Below are 21,471 nucleotides of genomic sequence, written 5' to 3' on the forward strand. Positions count from 1 at the left end.
TTAAAGGGACTGCAAGCTCACCTTCCAAGGAGAACATCAGTTGTATATCGTCTGCGTAGTTGACTACCTCGATCCCATAAGATTTTATTAAGGGGATCAGAGGCCCTAAGTAGGCATTGTAGAGGATAGGGCTGATGGCTGAGCCCTGAGGTACTCCATGACAAACCGGGGACCAAGGGGAGACGAATGGCGTCAGGGTCACTGCCTGTTGACGGTTAGTCAGATAGGACTGTAGCCATTTCAAGGCCTGGCCCGTAATCCCCAAACCTTCCAGTCTTGCCAGTAACACCGAGTGGCTAACCGTGTCGATAGCGGCCGACATGTCCAGCAGCACCAGCACTGAGGAGCTGCCACCGTCGGCTCGCATTCAAAGTTTGTCCAAAACGGTTGCCAACGCGGTTTCCGTCCCATGCCCTAGTCGAAAGCCAAATTGGTCTCCGTCCAGGAGCAGATGTTCTTCCAAGAAGTTAGACAAGGACTTACTGACTAGTTTCTCCAAGATTTTAACTGGGAATGGTAAGAGGGATATGGGGCGGAAATTAGCCGGCAGCGATGAATCTAGGGAAGGTTTCTTTAGTAATGGGGTAACTATCGCCTGCTTCCATCCACTTGGTACAGTTCCCTCATTCAAGGATTGGCAGCAAATACGCCACAAATCCGAGAATAGGTCGGGGCCAAATTCCTTCCAGATCTTATGAGGAAGGGGATCAAGAGGTGACCCGGATGAAATCTCCCGCGCTATGTTATTGAAGGATTCTTCGGTAGGGGGTTGAAAGTAACTCAGAGAAGAGTTTTTCCTAATGACTCCCATAGTCAAGGAAGTCTCAGAGCCACCTTGATCAAACCCACCTACGATGTTGTTAACCTTGTCAATGAAAAAAGTAGCAATTTCATTGCACAAGTTTTGTGAGGGTTGAACAGTGCTAGCCAGGCAACCCGGATTACTGAGGTCTCTGATAATGTTAAATAGAGCCCTAGTTCCGTTGGATGCCTGCAGAATGGAGTTGGCGAAGAATTGGGACTTAGCCTCCCTGATGGCCGTCTTATAATGATGTTGTATTATTTTTAGGGCTTTTTTATCTGTGTCTAAATACTGCCGGCGCCAGCTTCTTTCTGCCTGACGACGCGCTAGCCGCAGCGCTTTAAGCTCTTCACTAAACCAGGGAGCTGATGGAGTATTGCGCATTCTAAGCTTTTTTTTTGGTCTAAGTTCCTCCAGCACTTGATGGATGGAGTCACTCTATCTATTACAGTTCTCTCCAGGCGTCTTTCCTGGGTCAAACCGGCTCCGTTTGGAGAAGAGTGGGACAATGTCCCTCCTGGAAAGCTTAGCCCAGTCTCTTCCCCACCTAAAATTGGCTAGTTTGTTCCCAACCGATTTTCCTCCATGTAGAGACAACCTAAATTGTATTAAGAAGTGGTCCGTCCAATTTAAAGGAGAGATGCTACGTACCTCTGTCTCCGATGGGTTTGCAAACACCAGATCAAGCATATGGCCACCCTCATGCGTGGATTGTTGAATAAGTTGATGAAGGCCGCAATTCTCGCAAGTGTGGTTCAAGGTTTGAAGGTTACTCCCAAAACTCCCCGTCTCCCAAAGATTGAAGTCCCCCAGAAGTAGCATTCTAGAGTGTGTGGCTGCCAAGGCGACGATGGTATCCAGTAATGCCTGATGGTTAAATTCCAAGCCTGGGGGTCTATAACAGACCATCCCCGTCAGCATTCTCCCCTTGGCCTCCTGTAGGGTAAAGCCCAAGGTCTCATATCCCGCTATATCTTTGATTGATAGTGGGGCGCAGTCCCACTTATTTCTAAAGATTAGTCCTACCCCACCTCCTCTCCCCGTAAGGCGAGGTTTCTGAAGAATCTTATAGCCAGCAGGGCATGCCATTCCTAGTTCCACAGAGGAGTTCGGATTTATCCAGGTCTCAGTTATAAACAGCAAGTCCAGATCTAGGTCTTCCAGCAGGTTACAAATGTCTTGGTAGTGCTTAACAAGAGACCTGCTATTAATCAAGCCGCAAGTTAAAACCTGCTGAGGGTCCTTCTGTTGCCTGTTGTCTAGTTTTAGGAGGGTATCTCTAGAATAACAACGTCTGCCTGTAACGTTTTGGGCAGCATTATTGGCGCTAGGCGCGACCGAGGCGTGGACGGGCGCAGACGGGCTTGCCTCTGGCGCGCCTCCGGCGCGCCATCGGCGCAGTATTAGAACTTGCCACACACACCAGGGCATGTCTTACCTTATACTTACAATGCACCCTGCCCTTGGGCCTACAATAGGGGTGTCTGATATGAAGAAAAGAGAAGGTTTAGGGACTGGCAAGTGGGTGTACTTGCCCAGTCAGCATGACAGCGCCAGACTGCACGCAGGCTCTGCAATGGCAGGCCTTAGACACACTTTTACAGGCTGATTCTGTGGGTGGCACAACCAGTGCTGCAAGCCCACCAGCAGTATTTGGATTACCAGCCCTGGGCACTCCTGGTGCACTGTACTAGGGTCTGACAGGTAAACCAAACCACCCAATCATGGAATCACTAATTCAAACATTCATTTACAATAGGGAGCACTTGCACTGTGGCACTAGACAGCAGTGCCACAGTGCCCAAAGCATCTAACACCAGCAAAAACCCATGAGGCAACAGCAAAAATGGAAGGAAGACCCAGGCCAAGGTGCCAGGTCTAACAAGGCGTTTACCAACAGTTTGGATGCACCAGGAATTTGAGTATTTACTGTATCTTAATCATTGGGAGCCCTAGCAGTTAGACTACTTGGCCCCAAAGTGCTTCCTGTAACTGAATTTTAGAGAGTTACTAAATGTATCAGAAAGTTGTATTTATTTACATCTTTAAAATTAATAAAATCTTGGGTTTAACCATTTGTTTCTCCAATTCATCACGCATCCAACCCAATGTGTTGCAAGGGGGCTTGGAGAGCTGCATCTCAACCTTAAACATATACCTGTTTGTAGTGTCAAGCTTGAGAAAATTGGTACAATGTCATTGGTAATCCCAGTTGCCAGTTCATTCTCGGACTATAGGTTAGATGAATGCACCTCAGCTAGAGAAAAATAGGAAGAAGAGAAAGAGGCTCGGGTACCACCTGGTAAGTTCAATAGTTCAGAAGGGGTCATCAGTGTGGATGTACATGGTCTTGTTTACAAAGAAGCAATACACAATTTGGTAAATACCAAAGAGGTAACCAAGAAACCATAACCGGCATTTGCCAGTGCTTACTGAACTCCTAGGTGGATTGCACTGTGATGAGTCCCCATGCCAACCAGAATAATTGATGGAGAGCCCCAGGGCACCAAGGAGGGAAAGGTCTTTCAGATAAGACTTGTTGACAAGGAAATAAAATATATAGGAACAACCATGCCTAATTAAACCCTAAACATGAGCAAACCATTAGGGAGAAAAAGAAGAATTGTGATGGAGCGGGTAATCTGGTGCCAAGCTAGCCGGAAGCAGAGAGCCACAGAACACATTAGAAAGTTGCCAGGCAGCTTCTGTATGATTGCAGCGGACTCAAATACTTCAGCTGTAATGCCTTGGAAATGGATCCATTTCTTGGAAGTGACTACACTGAAGAGTTAGGGGCATATTATCTAGGAGATGCGATAATTATCGCAAATCGCGCTTAGCGCGATTTATTCTATCGCTGGATTACATCGCCGTGTTAGCTACGTATTATCAACGTTTTGCTAACAGGCGATGTAATTCCAGCGATAGAGGCCGATTCTCAGGAATGGCGCGTGAAATCCAGCGGTGATTTCACAGCCCTAAGGAGAGGCTTGCTTAGGGGAGTGTGGACCTAACCTTGCATTCCACCTACCATTATCAGTATGCCTACGTCACTTTTCAAGCAGGCGTTACATTCCTGCGATAACCGCGGTTAGCACGATTATTTTTATCGCTTTGCGGGTCTACTGCATGGCTTGCTAATATCACGAAGCTGTGTCAGCGAGGATTCCCATGTTGTTCTACTCAGGAACGCCTACTTTGCCTGTCATTAGCGATATTGATCTCTGACATGCAAAAAGTCGCAAGGAAACACACGCTAACGCTTGTTAGCGTGTCCTTGATAATGTTGAGATGAAAAAGCGGCGATATATCTCTTGATAATATCCCCTTAGCGGTTTAGCCTATCTCCCGCTGCCCAGTTTAGCTGCCCAGTTTTTCTTAGCTTCCAGTGCATGCTATGGTCAATTCTCATCGGTTGTGACATCCCTCCCTCTCATGTCACCCAGACACTTTCTCGAATTCCAGACAGATTATTCATGCCCTCCTTCTCCATACTGCTAGTTGCTCATATACACATTTACTGTGTATTTGGCTTTCAATTACAACATTTGACAATGTTGAATCATTGCGAATTCTTACTCGACTGTTATGTTTACATTGGTGTTGCTTGATAACAACTGTCAAATAACAAAGCATTCTCTCTGACAAAAAATCTGTTGTTTAGCATCAGGGGCAATGTTACTCATTAATACATTCTCCTCTTGATAAATGTCAGCGTTTTATTGTTGCCATAGTAGCACAAGCAAGTCACAATATTCCTTTTCTTGTTAGAGCTCTTTGTGTATGGGTTATTTTTAGTGTCAGTACATGAGCTATTTTCTTTAGGCCTTGTAAATATAGAACATTACAAATCTCCAAGGATATCAACGTAGTACAGTTAGTGACATTATGTTCTTGCCTGTTAGGGTGTGAATCATCCAAGAACCGAATGTCTTGTGAAATTGTTTTAGTAGGTGCAACGCTATTTGCTGCTTGACATTTGCATAACAACCGACTCGCAGGACCTCTAGCGAACTATGCGCATTTTTTAAGTCTGTGCCAGATTGAGTTCTCTGTTTGATTTATTAGATAATTCCCACTTTCATTATTTCAACAGGATTAGCTATTTACAGTAACAGCCGTATTAAACTGTTCATTTGTTAAGTTAATTTTTACTTCTCAACTGTGCTGTGTCCTGGTGGTGCTCATGTTAAATGACTCGATAATTCACCATATCCATCAACTATTTTTTTTTACAAATCCATACTTTTTACATTTTTAATGGGTAACATTTTGCTCGAATGTGGGCAGTTCGTCCTTCAATACACAGAAATACTACTCAAAGGTTTGTGTATAGGTCACTATCTCTCAGTAAACAGTGCAATAACACAGATTATTTGCTATTCTTTAGTCATGTGAAACACAGCGTCAAATTCTGGGGTAGGTCTCATTCTATCTATCTAGGCATACATTCTGCTCTGCCTCTGTGTGTTAGCTGTTATGTTAAGCAAGGGGCTGTCACTCAAGTAGGCCCAGCCCCTTATGTGCTCCCCTTTCTCATGATAGCCTTCTCCCCCAAAGTGTTGAGCAAGGTATTAGGGGCCTCATAAGTGTTGCATCGCTGCGTGAAAGCAGTGATGCAACACTTCTCAGTGCACCCTCATTGCAACATAATGGATGCATCATATTTACTGTATGACACAAGGTATGTCAGATACATCAGTAAGGCGCAAGGTTTTGAAGCATTGGCGCATCTTATATATTTCAGTGTGCCACTCCTACGACCCTTTCTTGTGGGGGAACGCCCACCCTGCATACATTATACCAGACGCAGGTATAATGTAGCGCAGAGGTTTACAAAGTGACGCATCTTCCTAGACATGTCACTTCAGAAATATGGCGCAACATAGCGCATATTGTACACTGCCACTGCGTCACAAAAAGTGACTTAACCACGGCGCAAAAGGGATGCAGGGGCTCATAAATAAGCCCCCAGGTTTTTACATAACCGAATTAGGGCACTGCAATGAGATGTGCTTCTCCTCTTTTCTACGCCCCTATTATCTTTGTTGCATCTCACCAGAGTATTGTTTGTCGCAGTGATCATAGTCAAATATATTTTCTGAACATACTCTATTGTGACATCACATGATCATTTTTTTAATCATTTAAAAAATAGTTTACTTTTCATTCCTTTAACCTATCATCTATATTGCTTTATGGCTACATTGGCAGTTTTTTCTAGGACTCCTTGCTGTGAAAGAGTGAACACTGGCTAGTAGAGAACGCGATTATTCTCTCTTTCAACATGTATAAGCAGGACTGTATTTTCCCATCCTTCACGGGCTTAGATTATCTCTCTCTTTAGAGGTTTCACTTGTGATCCTGCATTCCAATAAATAACTGTAGTATACCACAGTACTGTCTGGGGTATTTTGTGAAAGCCACTGGGGAAGCACTGATGATGCAATCATAATTAGTTATTGATATAGTTTTACAATAACATGCTGCCATGTTAGAATGGTTTTTGATGTAGTAAAACAAAAACCATTACTAGGTGGCTGCCTATGCATCCGTGACATGTGGTCAATTTTCATTTGATTTACTTATAATTCACTAAAAACCATTCAAAGGGAACCGGGTTGGAAGAGCCAAAAAACAGATTTACTAACTTTGACAATGCTTGTTTAGTAAATGCTTAGAAAAATGTTTGATAGTATTTTGAGAATCAGCGGGCTTTTGCTGTGATCTAGCCCCACAGAGGTAGACCAAACTTGTACTAAAACCAGGGCCGGCTTTAGAGTGGTGCAACCGGTGCAGCTGAATTGGGCGCTGACCTAGAGGGGGGACACTGACTTCGGGGGGGATGGGTGCACTGTGTTTAGCAATAATGTACATTTTAAAAGCGCCTGCTGCAGAGTTTTCATGCGTCCAGCTTTCAAGCAGCAATAAAAATGTCACGATAGCTCTTGGGATTATTGTTCCTGCTAGAGGGAGAGAGAGGCAGGACTTTGTCTAGTGGAAGATTTGACCCACCATAAAGTAGCGCAGAGGGTTAATAGGCCTGCTACAAAGAACAAATCTGTATTTTATGTGGATAGCTGAGTGGATTAGTAAAGCCAGCCTTTACCAGGGCTTTAAAGCAAATTAAATGTATTTGAGAGAGGGTCAAGAGAGATGAGGGTCACTTTTGCTGGGTGGCAGTGAGGGGATCCGAGGAGAAGGTCATATGGCGGGGTGCACCAAAAAGATAGGGCCCGATTCACAGAACTAACTTAAGACAAAATCCTAAACTTACTACTTTTGGTATTCACAGAAGGCATTTAGTAGTAGTAAAGTTAAGATTTTGTCTTAAGTTTGACTTAAGACAGTTCTGTGAATCGGTTCCTCAGTCTCACCGAGCGCCACCAGCACTAAAGCCGGCCATGAGTGAAACTATAACTGTTTCAATTTTTAGGCCCTCCATGCGACGTGACCTGACTTTGCAACGGAGGTACAGAGGAGCAATAATTAAATTGACTGTCCGGTGTCTTTGCTAACAACCCAGCCACTACGAGTTTTCCCAAAATGGGCAGTATCTACTTGCAACTGGATTTACCAGGTGTTTTACAATGCAGTTTTCCACCATTTCAGGATTAAATTAATACAATTTCCACCTTCTCCTAGCAGGCATGAAGTGTTTGCGGAACTGGGAGTAGATGGGTCAGGGGTGTGGGGGGACAGTGCTTCAAGGTAATTGTGTGCTTGACTAAGTGGATCATTGTATGCACCCCCAGACTGCTGCAGGGATGAGAAGGGGATTCGTAATGCTGATGCTTACAGTTCCAGCCCCTGCAGCTTATATATCAGCCACAGTGTCTGTGGACCAGGAATTATCGAGTCTGGAGTTTTCTGACCCAATAGTTAATGGCCGTGAAGCATATAATTTTAGTTTCCATTTTTTTTCATCCGATGAAGAAATTGCACAACTTGTAATGAGAAACTTAATGGGTGAGTAGGTTCAAGGAAATGAAACACTTGCCATCCTGTGACCAAAGGCTATGACCAAAATGTGTTTGTGTTCATATTTCCAGGGCTAACGGAACCCAACTCAGACCGCCGCCTTCCAGCCCTGGATTTCCAGGATCTTTCTTGCCTGCACCATATATATATATGTGCGCCAAAAGATCGCATTTTAAAGGAATTTGCCCTGTTGGCACAAGGTCGGATGGAAACACAAACAACCAACCAGTGGGGGACAGAGAGGACAAGGACGAGGAGGCAGAGGAGACAGAAGATCAAATATATCATCAAGAGAAGAGATTTTAAGCCCAGTGGGAACAAGAACAAGGGGCCAGAAAAAACGAGGACAATAATGGATATCAAAAATGTCATTAATCCTTCTGAACGAAAGCTTAGAGATATGGAAATTGAGGTATTGTCTTTTGGTCTTTCTTTTTGCCCAACAGTTAAATTTGATTACACACAGTGTCGTATTGATTCATTTCAATTTACTCGTAAACTTAGGTTAAAAAAATGGTTTATAACTAGAGTGAAAGATCAAAAAACATTAAATCCTGAAAGACCGAATGTACTGGCTATACAAGATATTGACCTCCTTCATGTGTTTCATGAGTTAGATGAGAATCTGACTCCTAACCAAAGTTTAATCACAAATCTTGTGAATGACAATATTAGATTAGACCTAAACCACAATAGTGGGTTCAGGCCGAAATCTATATTTTTACCACAAATAGTAAATGAAGCTATTGATGTGTTTGAAAAGGGTGTGATCAATGAGTTGAATAAAATGTCAAGACAAACTCATTATGCAAAGAATAATTTCACAGAAGCTCAGACAGTTGCGCTCAAAGCTCTACAAAATGATGAGAATATCGTGATAAAGAAATCAGATAAAGGAGGCAATATTGTTGTACTGCCGAAAGAAATGTACATCAAAGAAGGTCTACAACAATTGAATGATAGGAACAAATATGAAATGAGTACAAAGAAAGAATATGAAATGGCAAATAGTAAGTTCTTTGACCGGCTGGAAGACTGGAGGGATAGGGGTTTACTTGAAGTAGAAGAATACAATTTTCTGAAATGTAAATACCCGAAACTTCCAGCGCTCTACCTCCTCCCTAAAGTACATAAGAGTATGACAGACCCCCCGGGAAGACCTATTGTTTCTTCCAGGGGAAGTTGTTTTGAACACACATCTAGGTATGTAGATTTTTATTTGCAGCCTTTAGTACAAAGTTTACCTTCGTATTTGAAAGATTCTGGTGATTTTGTACGACTAATTGACACAATTGAGTGGCACCCGGGATGCCTACTTATGAGTTTAGACGTTAACAGCCTTTATACAAGCATTCCCCATGAAAAGGGAGTTGAGGCATGCAGACAATTCTTGAATACAAGATCCTTATCTTTCTTTTACCACACAGAAATGATCTTGGAGATGATTCTAACCTGTCTTACAAATAATTTTTTTCTTTTTGATGGAACAATCTACCGTCAAATCCTTGGTACAGCGATGGGCACTTGTTTCGCCCCCAGCTTTGCGGGGTTGTACCTGGGCTGGTGTGAGGAGCAAGTTGTCAGGTCATTGCAACAATATAAAACACACGTAAAAACATGGGTCAGAAACATAGATGATATTTTTTGTGTGTGGGATGGCAGCAGAGAAGAAGCAGAGGAATTTGTCAATATTTTAAATATCAATGAGTTTAACTTGACATTCACAAGTCACATTGACATGGAAAAAATCGAATTCCTCGATCTCTTAGTTGGTATAAGAGATGACAAACTCATGACCAAACTTTATCGAAAAAAGACAGCAGGCAATAGCCTGCTGCATGCACGTAGTTGTCACCCTGATAGTCTCATAAAAAGTATCCCCCTTGGTGAGCTATTACGAGCAAAACGAAATTGTAGTATCGAGGAAGATTTTACGGCAGAAAGTAAAATCATGTGTGAAAGATTTAGAGACAGAGGCTATAATACGAAATGTATTGAAACAGCTCTATCTGAGGCTCAAACCAGAGATAGGGCCACGCTAATTAAACCTAAAGAAACACATGAAAATGAAATGACAGGATTATTTGATGACAAAGAAACAGTACGGTTTATAACTACCTTTAACCAGCAGTCTTGGAATGTCAAGGGAGCATTAAAAACATTTTGGGGAGTTCTCCAGATGGATAAAGATTTATCAGGATGTCTTCAAGACTATCCTCAGATCACATACCGTAAAGCCAAATCTCTAAAAGACTCACTCTGTCAAGCAGTAACATGGACAGTCAAAAAGAAGAATGATATCCAAGGTTTTTTCACATGTCGGCAATGTAAAGCCTGTAAATATAGTCAAAATGTTAAGGAAGTACAATTGTCATCTTACTGTAAACCGTTCAAAATTGTTAAACACTACTCTTGCGATACAGAATTTGTTGTGTATGCCCTTAGGTGTCCATGTGATAAGTACTACATTGGTAGTACCATTCATAAAGCCAAAAAACGAATCTTGGAACACCTAAGGGCAATTAAGAACAACGATAAACAATACCTAATAGCAAGGCATTTTTCTGCTCATCATAAAGGTGACAACACACTTCTATCCTTCTGCGTTCTTGATAATATTCCGATCAGAATAAGAGGAGGGGATAGAGTACAAGAACTTAGACGGTTGGAATCGAAATTTATCATTAAGTATCACACTCTACAACCTGATGGCCATAATTGTGATGAAGGGCTCTCAACACATTTGGGATAACGTCTATTTTTTCTGGTTAGTGTCCCCCTGTATAGATGAAATGTATACTCATGAGTAAGCTTGTCTAGTCCGTTTGCTTTTTTTTTTTTTAAATGAAATCAAGTGCTTGTGAATATGTTCACGAATTTTTTAAAATTGGTGTTTCATCATTGTTTTTTAATTTTTGATTTGACAGATACACGGCAGGGTACGGAGGAGAGTTGAGTATAAGACTATTTCAAGGCACTTATTATTTTCCGTTCTATTTTGAATCACGATATACCCACTTGGGTTGGACGAATCAGTATTCAGGGTAAAAAATCAACTGAGGCGGAAGCCTGATTAAAAGAGATCATGAAATGCCCACTTGGGCTTACAGAGTCTATATGTGTTTTTGTTCCGTAATCATGGATCACTAAAGTTTATTTAAAAACTGTTTAAAAAAGAATGTTTATATAAACCAAATAATTAAATAATGCTGATTAAAATGATTTATTTTAGACAAACAAACACCAATGAATGTTGAAATGAAATTTAATTAACACGACGAAGAAGTCTGTTTTCCTTTAGCTCCTTGCACTTTAATATCGCGTGTAGTCTGTTCTCACTGTTTATTTGAAGATGGGTGTGGCACTTTCAACTTGTATAAACACGATTATTTGCAATGTACTCTTGCTCGTGACAAAGGAGTTGTACTCCGAAACGCGTCGAGTGACTGGCCAAATAATTGAATGAAACACGCTGTGAAAAGGATTACGTGGCTGTGGCATCGTTTTTTCAAGAACGAATAAAATACGATTGTGTTGGAGATATATATATATGTATATATATATCTTATGCAACAACTCGGATGGATATATACCGATGCGTCAGAAAACTAAAATTAAAAAAGTATCACACACTGCTGAATAAGGTACAGAGGAAACAAAGCGACGACAATCAGACTGAAGTGGAACTGACTGCAAGTTTATCCCAGTCTGATGTGCCACTTTTAAAGGACTTACAAGACTTATGGGGAGAAAGCAGCGCAGTAGAATCGCTAGCTACAGAAGGAATTGAAGCGAGAGAAAATATCTCAAATACTGTGCCAATATCACCAACTATGGTTAGTACAAATCAGCCTACACCCTTTAAAGTAAAATCCACTTTCAACCCCATCACCCCCCTGGGATTCAATAGATATCTTCCACTAGCAAGTCACATCTCAAATCAAACAACTAAACAGAAAAGTCAGAAATACAAAAACAAAATATAAGAGGCGCAACCAGCAATATCATGATCTCATGAAAAAACTGCACGATGATAATCAAACAGTCATTCGAAACTCCGACAAAGGAGGAAATATTGTAATCTGGTTGAAAGAAGAATATACCAAAGAAGCACTCTCGCAGCTCAACGACAGGATGTGTTATATTAGAAGCAATGTTTCCAATCTTAAAACGATGTACAATGACTTTTATTCAAAACTATTGGCCTGGAGAACTAAAGGTTTGATCAACATGTAGGAATTCAAATTCCTGGAAAAAAAAAGTCCTACAATACCAACTATTTATTTCATTCCGAAAGTGCACAAAGACCCAAGAAAACCACCAGGGAGGCCAACTATTTCAGCCAGGAACGGTCTGCTGGAGCATACTTTTCAGTATGTGGATTATTTCCTACAGGAACATGTGAAATCCTTGCCATCGTACATAAGGGACACGAGTGATTTCCTGAACAAACTATTAAACTTCCAATGGAAAAGTGATTACCTCCTTGACGTGACATCCTTATATACAAGTATTAAACATAAGGATGGGGTCAAAGCACTGTAACATTATCTCAAACAAAGACCAGAACAACAAATGAAGCATAGCAAAATGTTGGTAGAAATGGTTGTATTTTGTCTGTAAAACAATATATTCATGTTTAACAATGTACTCGACCAACAAACAAGAGTTGTTGTGATGGAAGCTAGCTTCTCCCCAAGCTATGCATGTTTTCACATGGGCTGGTGGGATTAGCTGGTCTTGGGAGCCAGACACAGCCAGTATGTACAGAGTAACATCAGGCTGTGCCTTCGCTTCACTGATGATTTGTTCGTGGTCTGGGAAGGTTCACACAATCAAGCATCTGAATTTGTGAATGCCATCAACGAGAATGAAATCAATTTACATTTTACTGCCACAATCAGCGAATTCACAGTGAATTTTTTAGACACACAAGTGTATTTAGAAAATAACAAAATTGAGACTCGGCTATATCGTATAGAGTCAACCGGAAATTCGGTTTTGCATGCCAGCAGTGCCCATCCGAGGCACCTGATCAATAGTATTCCCTATGGGGAAATGTTGAGACTCAGACGAGTCAGCAGCAAAACAGGGGACCTAAAGGAAGCACAGGCAGCTAGCAAAACTAGATTTTTGGAGCAAGGCTACTCCCACAAAATCATCAATAGGACAATTTCAAAATCTATGACCCATGAAAGAGAAGAACTTTTGAGGGACAAAAAATCCACCCCAAAACCAGGCCTCAAAGAACCTGTGGTAGAACACGAACAGAAGAAAGATGAGTTTCGAATAATTATGGGGTATAGTAGACAAGAAAAGAACTTGCGGGCACTAATTAAACACAATTGGCCCTTAGTACTAAATGACCCTATAATTGGACCCCTACTACCTCAGAGGGTGTCAATTACTCACAGAAAAGGACCATTGATGAGGGACAGCCTGGTCAAAACTAGTCCAGAAGTCATAGAAGGGAGCAGCTGGGTGCAAACACACAAAGGCTTCTATAAGTGCAAAACCTGCAAGGCATGCCAGCAGGGTATTGACAAAATCACCTATCAGACCCCATTCAGTAAGAGGATACACAAGATTACCAAACTACTGACTTGCAAAACGGACCATGTAGTGTACGTCTTACTTTGCCCATGTGGTTTGCAATATATAGGGAGCACAAAGCTCCAAGCCCACAAACGAGTGAGCGATAACAAATCAGAAAAACATGTACCCGGTGGAACGACATTTTAAAGAGTTTCACAAGTCCAATAGTAAAGATCTCAGATATTATTTAATTGAAGCAGTACCCCCCAGTAGAAGAGGTGGAAATAGAGAGATGAAACTCAGAAAGTTAGAGACACAATACATTGTTGAAATGGACTCTAAGCATCCTGGGGGGTTGAATACATCTGAAGACTTACACACCTGTTTATAATAATTTAATAACTTTATATAAGCAGTTATTGTAAGTTATATTCAATATTTAATATTTAACATTTTATATACAGTATTTAATATGTAATGTTCTATATTTTATATATTAATAATGGAAAGCTTGCACCTACCTATCTGGGTTAGATTTGGATGTAGAAAATCAATGAGTGCGTATGTAGTAACTGGTATTGGTGTGTCGATGATTTCAAAAATGGTAGTCTGTATTTTACAGTGGGTGTATCAAAGGTTATATTAGAGTATGAAGAGTTGCAACTAATTTTGATGTGGATGATGTCATCAGTGATGTCATTTGAGATGTCATCAGTGATGTCATCAGTGATGTCACTGACCATGTCATGAATGATGTAATATGTGACATCATCAGCAGTGCATTGCGGGGGTGCGAGTTATAGTTAGCTGAATTAACTATAACAGGGGAATTTCTATGGATTTGTACGAGTGAAATGTCCAACTAACTATAACGCCCCTGAAACCTATGGTTTTTTCAGTGAATTTCTAAGGTTTTTTAAATGCTAATTTCTAACTATAACGTACCTGAAACCTATGTTTTTTTCAGTGAATTTCAAAGGTTTTTTAAATGCTAATTTCTAACTATGCCTACAAAGGTAGAACATGTGAAGAAAGAAGAAGAAAAGCGCAGAAAGAAGCAAGACAAATGCAGAAAGAGGCAATAGACGTCCAGAAAGATGAAGAAAGTGCAGGAAGAAGCAAGAGATATGCAGAAAGAACCAACAGAGGAGCAAAAAGTCCTCCTGTGCCCCCAACTTTTTACTGACGGGTACTGGTGATAACTGACTGACTAACCAGGACCGGAGACAGTGCTATGCTAAAAGACACTTAGAATACAGTGAAAACACCTACATATACCAGGGAACACTACGCGTTGTGGTACCCCTGTGATTAGCATGACCTCCTCTGTATTTGCCATGAGTTAGTGCCTGGGTCATTGCAAGAGTACATGGGTACTGACTGGAAGATTAGAGTACTGCAAGTAGAGTGCATGGTGAATTTATAAGTGCTTGGGTTTTGGCAGAGTGATTGGATAAGTACATGGTGCTGGCTGGGTGATTGGAGGAGTGAATGGGTAGTGACAAGAAGATGGCTGGACTGCATCAGTAGTGCTTAGGGGATTGTAGCAGTGCATATGTTAGTGCCTGGGTCATTGCATGAGTACATGGGTAGTGACTGGATGATTAGAGTGCTGCAAGGACAGTGCATGGTGAATGTATAAGTGCTTGGGTTTTTGCAGAGTTATTGGATAAGTACATGATGGTGGATGGGTGATTTGAGGAGTGCATGGGTAGTGACAGGGATTTCTGGAGTGCATGGGTACAACCTGGGTAATTGGGGGAGTGAATAAGTACTGTGTAGGTTGTTAGAGATCTGAATGGGTAGTGTAGAGGGGATTGTAGCAGTGCATGTGTTAGTGCCTGGGTCATTCCATGAGTACATGTTTACTGATTGGAAGATTAGAGTACTGCAAGTAGAGTGCATGGTGAATTTATAAGTGCTTGGGTTTTGGTGGAGTGATTGGATAAGTACATGGTGCTGGCTGGGTGATTGAAAGAGTGCATGGGTACTGACAGGGCGATGGCTGGACTGCATGTGTAGTGCTCAAAGGATTGCAGCAGTGCATGTGTTAGTGCCTGGGTCATTGCAGAAGTACATGGGTACTGATTGGATGATTAGAGTACTGCAAGGACCGTGCATGGTGAATTTATAAGTGCCTGAGTTTTGGCGAAGTGATTGGATAAGTACATGGTGTGCGCTGGGTGATTGGAGGAGTGCATGGGTAGTGAGAGGACGATGGCTGGACTGCATGGGTACTTCTCAGGGTATTGTAACAGTGCATGAGTTAGTGCATGGGTCATTGCATGAGTGCATGGGTAGTGACTGGATGATTAGAGTACTGCAAGGAGAGTGCATGGTGAATTTATAAGTGCTTGGGTTTTGGTGGAGTGATTGCATAGGTACACTCATGTCACATCAGGCCCTGCCCCCTCCCTTCACCACAGTGCAAACGCACCCCCTGGCGGGTTTTAAGTTAGGGGATGAATTCCCCTTGAATCCTTTGGATCCCTGGGTGCCAACTAGCCCACCAGGTACCTCCAGTAAACTCCACAGAGCTGCGTTGCAGACAGGTGGTCTGAGGCAACGCCCCTTTGTACACCTCTCTGCAACGCAACTCTGTGGCGCTAACTGGACGTACCTGGTGGGCTAATTGGCCCCGGGGACCCTCAGGATTTAAGGGGACTTATTTCCCAAACTTAAAACGCGCCACAGGGCAAGTTTGCACACTTGTCAAATCAGGCCACGCCCCCTCCCTGCACCACTGTGCAAATGCACCCCCGGTGTATTGTAAATTGGGGGATTAAGTCCCCTTGAGTCCTGAGGGTCCCTGGTGGCCAACTAGCCCACCAGCTACCTCCAGTAAGCGCCACAGTGCTGTGTTGCAGAGTGGTGTAAAAAGGGGGCATGGCCTTGGACTACCTCTCTGCAACACAGCTCCCTGGTGCTTACTGGAGGTACCTGGTGGGCTAGTTGGCACCCAGGGACCCTCAGGATTCAAGGGGACTTGATCCCCCAACTTACAATGCGCCACAGGTCACGTTTGCACACTTGTCACATCAGGCCACACCCCCTCCCTGCACCACTGTGCAAACACGCCCCCTGGAGCGTTGTAAATCAGGAAATTCAATCCCCTTGAGTCCTGAGGGTCCCTGAGGGCCAACTAGCCCACCAGCTACCTCCAATAAGTGCCACAGAGCTGTGTTGCAGAGAGGTGTAAAAAGGGTGTGGCCTCTGAACACCTCTCTGCAACACAGCTCCCTGGCACATACTGGAGGTACCTGGTGGGCTAGTTGGCCCCCAGGGACCCTCAGTATTCAATTGGAATTTATTCCCCAACTTACAACGCGCCAGAGGGTGCGTTTGCTGAGTACTGCAGGGAGGGGGCGGGGCCTAGCCGAGATGCCAGCTTTAAAAGAAACATTTTTAAGAAGGGGGCGGTGTGGTCCCCCTACTCTTTCCTACTTTTGGGCCCTGGGGACCCCATCCCCCTAGGCCTTGCCCCTTTTTAAAAAAAAAAAAAGAAAATGTAAACGGGAAGGAGGCCGTGTGGCCCTCCTCCCGAGGCCAATTTCGGCCCCGGAGACCGCATTCCCCAGGGCATGGCCATAATTTTTATTCTATTTTATTTATTTTTAAATGTAGGAGGGGGCTGCATGGCCACCTCCTGAGGCCTCTATTATTAGCCCCGGGGACCCCATCCTCCGGGGCTGTGCCTCTTTTTTTCTTTCTTTCTTTCTTTTTTATTTGATGATTAGGGGGCCGCGTGGCCACCCTTCTATGCCATTCATGGCCCCAGGGACCCCATCCCATGGGGCCTGGCCTCTCCATTGGGGACCGTGGGGGGGTCCTCAATCCCCCACGGTCCCGCCGGCTCCCCGCCTCCTGCAGGAGCAGACATTGCTTTTCCACACAGGGAGCTGCTGACATGCTCTTGTTTACAAAATCCAAACTAGAGTTTGCTATGACAGGGTGGGAGCCGCACATCTCCCAGACTGTCATAGCAAACAGCAGTGTCCCGGGGGTGGCCACCCTGGGACACTGCAGGAGCCGGCCCTGGGGGGTGGTGGTCCCCAGGGCATTTAAGGGCTCCAGGAGGGGAGCCGCACGGCCCCCCTCCCACCTAACGCACAGCCCCGGGGAGGTGGTGGTCCCCGGGGCTTGGGGGTCCGTAACAGACCCCCGCATTTGAATATTAGTGCACTGGGGAGGTGGCGGTCCCTGGGGAGTGTGAGGGAGCTCGAGCCCACCCACACAGGTGTATTTTTTTTCCAAAAATCCCTGGAGGGTTGCGGTTCCCGGGGCAGTGGGGGGCCATGTGCCCCCACAAAATAATTATTAAAAGCCACACATTAAAAAAGAAGCCCCGGGGTAGCGGTCTCCTGGGCTGCAGGGAGCTGCGTGCCCTCCCGTAACTTATTAATCTTGCCCTGGGGAGGTGGCGGTCCCCGGGGCAGTGTGGGGGGGATTGGGGCCCCCCCCAAAAAAAAATCAGTGCCCCCAGGAACTGGCCCACCCGGGGGCTTCAATACAACAAAGCGAGGGTACCCGTGCTTCGTTTTTTTTTCATTTTCTCAGCCGGATTCGCGCACCCAGCAATGATTTCTGCTGATTTAAAAAAAAAAAAAAGATATTTTGGGCCCTGGGGGTCCTTATGGGACCCCCTGAGCAGGCCTAGGGGTCTGGGTGCTTCTACCCTGCCCCCTTTTCTTTTTGTTCACCTTTTTTTCCTGTTTTCTTGTGACTTGGCTCCACAGAGTCACAAGATGGCTGCCAACACTTCCTGGTTTGGAGTGTTGACAGGCAATTATAATGCAGTTCATGGTCGAGAGGGTGCGCGGATCCACTGCGGCAATAGATAATGATATTTTAATTTTTTGAATTTCTCAGCAACTTCTGAACACATTTACACCATTTTTAAAAAGGTCACTTTCTGAGCCAAGCAGTACCTTTTTGCCAACTTTGGTGTAATTCCGTTCAGCAGTTCGGGCTGTGGCCTTGGCTAAAGTTTCCTATGGGAAATTGATTTTTTGACTTATTTTTTGAATTTCTCAAAAACTGCGGAACAGATTTACACCATTTAAACAAAGGTCACTTTCTGAACCAAGCGCTACCATTTTGTAAAATTTGGTGTAATTCCGTTCAGAAGTTCGGGCTGTAGCCCGTCTCAAAATTGCTTATAGAGATTAACATGGGGAAAACGTGATTTTGGGACCCCCTTTTTTTCTTACCCCCGCTTGAAGAATCACCCCCAAACTTTCAGGATAGGAACCGACCTAGATAGACTTTTCTTTTGAAGAATTTCACGAAGATTCGTCAAACGACACCAAAGTTATTAGCAAATCAAAAAATGCTTTTCCTATGGATACTAGGTTCTAACTATAACTACCTACTGGCGACCGCCAGTAGGTAATATACATATATATTATATATTATATATATTTATATATTCACAGAAAAAAACATAGGTTTCAGGCATGTTATAGCTAGAAATTAGCATTTAAAAAAACCTTAGAAATTCACAGAAAAAAACATAGGTTTCAGGGACGTTATAGTTAGTTGGACATTTCACTCGTACAAAACCATAGAAATTCTCCTGTTATAGTTAGTTCAGATAACTATAACTCGCGTTCCAGCAATGCACTGCTGATGACATCACTTATTACATCATTCATGACATGGTCAGTGACATCACTGATGACATCACTGTTGACATGTCAAATGACATCACTGATGACATCATCCACATCAAAATCTGATGCACCTGCTCACACTCTAATATAACCTTTGATACACCCACTGTAAAATACAGACCACCATTTTCGAAATCATCGACACACCAATACCAGTTACTACATACGCACTCACTGATTCCTTGGTCTACACACACATCTACTCATTCACCCATACAATCACTCATACATACAGTCACTCATCAACACAACACTATTATATGCACTCACACACCTATACAGACACTCACACACCGCCACTCATACATGGAGTTACTCACACACCTAGTCAGTTATGCAAAGAATCAATCACACTCCCATATCCTCACCTATACAGTTATACATACACTACCTCAATTATTCAAACATATACTAACACATACTTACTCTCTTATACAATCACTGATACAAGTACTCACTCATCCATATAAGCACTCTCACAAACACTGACTCTCGCGTATAGTCATTTATGTACTCCAACTCTCACATATACTGCCTTTTACATATGTAGTTACTTGGAAATGTAAAACTGAGACATCCATCTCTCACCAACATACCCTTACACACACTCACCTGGCCATACAGCTGTTTCCACATGCACTCTTGAACCAATACACCCTGTGAATCAACCACTCACATATCTATGCACACACCTCCCACCCACCCACACACACACTCAGTGTGTCAAACAAATACTCAGGCAACCAATCATTAACCCATATAGACACTCATGTAGCTACTGACCAACACATGTAGTAGCTTACACAACAACAGACATACTGATACACATATTCAGACAGTTTAGTCACTAACCCATGCATTCAGAAAGACACATTTAACCCCTTCGCTGCTAGGCCTTTTCCCCTCCTGTGCTAAGCCCTTTTTGGGCTATTTGAGGTAGTGCGCGCTTAGGCCCCTGTAACTTTTTGACCACATTAGGTATCCACGCCAAATTTGCGTCCTTTTCTTCCAACATCTTGGGGATTCTAAAGGTACCCAGGGTTTGTGGATTCTCCTAGAGGGGTCACAGAAATTAGTCAAAATACAGCAATTTTTTTTTTTTTTTGTGAAAAATGTGAAAAACGGGCTGCAAATGAAAGCTTCTGGGTTTTTCTCTGCAAATGGTATCAAAAAAGGGTTTGTGGGGCTGAAATCACAATTTCTCCAGCTTTTAGGGAATGACAGACTTTTGTTAGAAAACCAACATTTTTTACACAGTTTTGGCATTTTTCTGGGACATACCCTATTTTTGCTATTTTTTGTGCTTTCAACCTCCTTCCAGTTAACGGTAGAAAAGGGTAACAAAACAATAATGGATCCTGGAAAGCTATACATTTTTGAAAAGTAGACAAAATTCTGAATTCAGCAAGGGGTCATTTGCGTAGATCCATCAAGGTTTCTTTATAGAAATTTACAGGCAAATATATGAGAAATTAAAAATTTGTTGAAAAAAGCAGCCTCTTGAGTCAACGTTTTTACCTGTAACTTCTTCGAATTATGACATCTCTTTGAAAGCAATGTACCGTTACATCCGGTAGACCTTCCTGGTTGTGTGGACATATAGGACTTGTAGGTTCATCAAGAGCCCAACGAACCCAGAGTAGAAAAATGAGCAGCATTTTGTAATGTTTTTTTTTTTTGGTCCGGGTATATAGCAATTATTGTGGGAAAATGTATACTTGGAAAAATCGGTATGAAAGTCACCTATGTATTTCTGAAATGGGAACAAATTACAGAGTTCAGAAACAGTGCATATTTGCACATTTTCGAAATTGGGAATACTCATATTTGCATGACAATTATTGGTCATTTTTCAAAATGACTTTTTTTTTACACAATGTCTTTCATTTGGAAGGGAGAAATGCATCAAAAATCAACAGGTAATAACAGTAGCTTTACAAATTTGAACTACCCTAAGTCTCCCGAGAAAAATGGTACCTCACTTGTGTGGGTAGGCATAGTGCCCACGACAGGAAGTGGCTCAAAACCTAAGGTGAACACACCACATTTTCACACTGAAAATTTACACTTTTTTTGCAAAGAGTCTAGCTGTAGTTTTTGAACCCTAGCCCTGCCGGCACCTAGGGAAACCTAGCAAACCTATACATTTTTGAAAACTAGACACCCAGGGGAATCCAGGATGGGGTGACTTGACTGCCTCCCACCATGGTCTGTTACCCAGAATCCCTTGCAAACGTAAAAAATTGAAAAAAAAACCACATTTTCCCCACATTTCTGTGATGCAAAGTTCTGGAATCTGCGTGGATCCACAAATTTCCACCCACCCCGCGTTCCCCAAAGTCCTACGAGAAAAATGGTACCTCACTTGTGCGGGTCGGCCTAGTGCCCGCGACAGGAAACGGCGCAAAACGCAACGTGGTTTTGGAGTGAAAAATGACCCTTTTTTTGGCAAAGTGACTAGCTGTAGATTTTGTACCCTAG

Source organism: Triturus cristatus, chromosome 1_2 (assembly GCF_964204655.1).
Source record: "Triturus cristatus chromosome 1_2, aTriCri1.1, whole genome shotgun sequence".
Taxonomy (NCBI): Eukaryota; Metazoa; Chordata; class Amphibia; order Caudata; family Salamandridae; genus Triturus; species Triturus cristatus.